The sequence below is a fragment of the Phytophthora infestans genome, genomic scaffold (assembly GCF_000142945.1).
Source record: "Phytophthora infestans T30-4 supercont1.196 genomic scaffold, whole genome shotgun sequence".
In the NCBI taxonomy this organism is placed as follows: domain Eukaryota; phylum Oomycota; class Peronosporomycetes; order Peronosporales; family Peronosporaceae; genus Phytophthora; species Phytophthora infestans.
Window position 1 is genome coordinate 181,683 of NW_003303563.1, and position 2,300 is coordinate 183,982.

Consider the following 2,300-nt stretch of genomic DNA (forward strand, 5'->3'; position numbering starts at 1 on the left):
TTCCCCCGGACAGGGAAACGTTTTTTTTTGCTTCGCTTGCCCTCATCTTCCGCCCTCTTGTTTAGTTGTTGTTGCGGAACAAACCGCATTTTCTTTCGCACACGTTTCGTCCTTCTTTTAGGGCAACGGCGCGGCTGGCGCGCAGAGCTTACCTCTATTGCAAATAGCGAACAGGACACTCGTCACAGGACTCGATCCCGAAATTTTGTCTTGGTGCGACGACTGGGTTAGTGTTTGTATCTAGAACCGACCCCGGACGTTTCGGCGTCTGACCGGTGATGAGACCTGGTCCCCGAGCTCTTAGAGGGCGTGACTGAATCCGCTGGGAGCGGACGTGGTGGAGTCATGCGAGAGGGAGTAAAGCTGTTTGTCATGGCAGGTGCTGGTGGATTGCACCACTGCCTGAGTCCCCCTCGGAAATTATGGCTGAAGGTCCAGAGGAGGATGTGGTGGAGCAGCCTGCCCCCGTTTGCACGCGCGTGCGATGCGTCGTTCTGTGCGTCTGGTGGTTTTTTGTTGAAATTTGTATGGCGAGTTGTGGTTGTACGAATTCTCGTTAGTATAGTGGTTAGTATACCCGCCTGTCACGCGGGTGACCCGGGTTCAATTCCCGGACGGGAAGCTTCTTTTGCTCTGCTGCGCCCATACTGCCACCTTGTTTTGTCGTGTTGCGCCCAACGGCAGTCTTCCACACACGTTTCGCCTCCTTTAGGCAACGCACGGCTGGCGTGCAAGCTACACCTATTGCAATAGCGGACAGAACACTCGTCACAGGACTCGATCCCGAACTTCGTCTTGTGCGACGACTGGTAGTGTTGTATCTAGATCGACACGCGACGTACGGCGTCTTGACCGTGAGAAGACTGGTCACGAGCCCTTTGAGGCGTGACTGAATCCGTCGGAGCGACGTGGTGGAGTCATGCGAGAGGAGTACAGTTGTTTGTCATGGCAGGTGCTGGTGGATTGCACAGTGACTGAGTCCGCTCGAAGTAAGGCTGAAGGTGCAGAGGCGGATGTGGTGGAGCAGGCTGGCGCCGTTTGACGCGCGTGCGATGCGTCGTTTTGTGCGTCTGGTTGTTTTTGTGTTAAAATTTGTATGGCGAGTTGTGGCTGTACGAATTCTCGTTAGTATAGTGGTTAGTATACCCGCCTGTCACGCGGGTGACCCGGGTCCCATTTCCCGGACGGGAAAGCTTCTTTTGCTCTACTGCGCCCATACTGCCACCTTTGTTTTGTCGTGTTGCGCCCAACGGCAGTCTTCCACACACGTTTCGCCTCCTTTAGGCAACGCACGGCTGGCGCGCGAGCTACACCTATTGCTATAGCGGACAGAACACTCGTCACAGGACCTTGATCCCGAACTTCGTCTTGTGCGACAACTGGTACCGTTGTATCTAGATCGACACGCGACGTACGGCGTCTTGACCGTGAGGAGACTGGTCACGAGCCCTTTGAGGCGTGACTGAATCCGTCGGAGCGACGTGGTGGAATCATGCGAGAGGAGTAAAGCTGCTTGTCATGGCCGGTGCTCGTGGATTGCACAGTGGCTGAGTCCGCTCGAAGTAAGGCTGAAGGTGCAGAGGCGGATGTGGTGGAGCAGGCTGGCGCCATTTGACGCGCGTGCGATGCGTCGTTTTGTGCGTCTGGTTGGTTTTGGGGTTGAAAATTTGTATGGCGAGTTGTGGTTGTACGAATTCTCGTTAGTATAGGTGGTTAGTATACCCCCCTCTTTCACCGGGGTGACCCGGGTTCAATTCCCGGACGGGAAGCTTCTTTTGCTCTGCTGCGCCCATACTGCCACCTTGTTTTGTCGTATTGCGCCCAACGACAGTCTTCCACACACGTTTCGCCTCCTTTAGGCAACGCACGGCTGGCGCGCGAGCTACACCTATTGCAATAGCGGACAGAGCACTCGTCACAGGACTTGATCCCGAACTTCGTCTTGTGCGACAACTGGTACCGTTGTATCTAGATCGACACGCGACGTACGGCGTCTTGACCGTGAGGAGACTGGTCACGAGCCCTTTGAGGCGTGACTGAATCCGTCGGAGCGACGTGGTGGAATCATGCGAGAGGAGTAAAGCTGCTTGTCATGGCCGGTGCTCGTGGATTGCACAGTGGCTGAGTCCGCTCGAAGTAAGGCTGAAGGTGCAGAGGCGGATGTGGTGGAGCAGGCTGGCGCCGTTTGACGCGCGTGCGATGCGTCGTTTTGTGCGTCTGGTTGTTTTTGTGTTGACATTTGTATGGCGAGTTGTGGTTGTACGAATTCTCGTTAGTATAGTGGTTAGTATACCCGCCTG

The 2,300-nt window shown here is 55.2% G+C and overlaps 1 non-coding gene across 1 annotated transcript; it reads left to right on the forward strand.

Annotated features, from left to right (window-relative positions):
• The first annotated feature begins 1,694 nt into the window (after positions 1 to 1,694).
• Positions 1,695 to 1,769, forward strand: PITG_30994. Its single transcript has one exon. It is a non-coding gene; the product is annotated as a tRNA-Glu (tRNA).
• Positions 1,770 to 2,300: the final 531 nt, after the last annotated feature.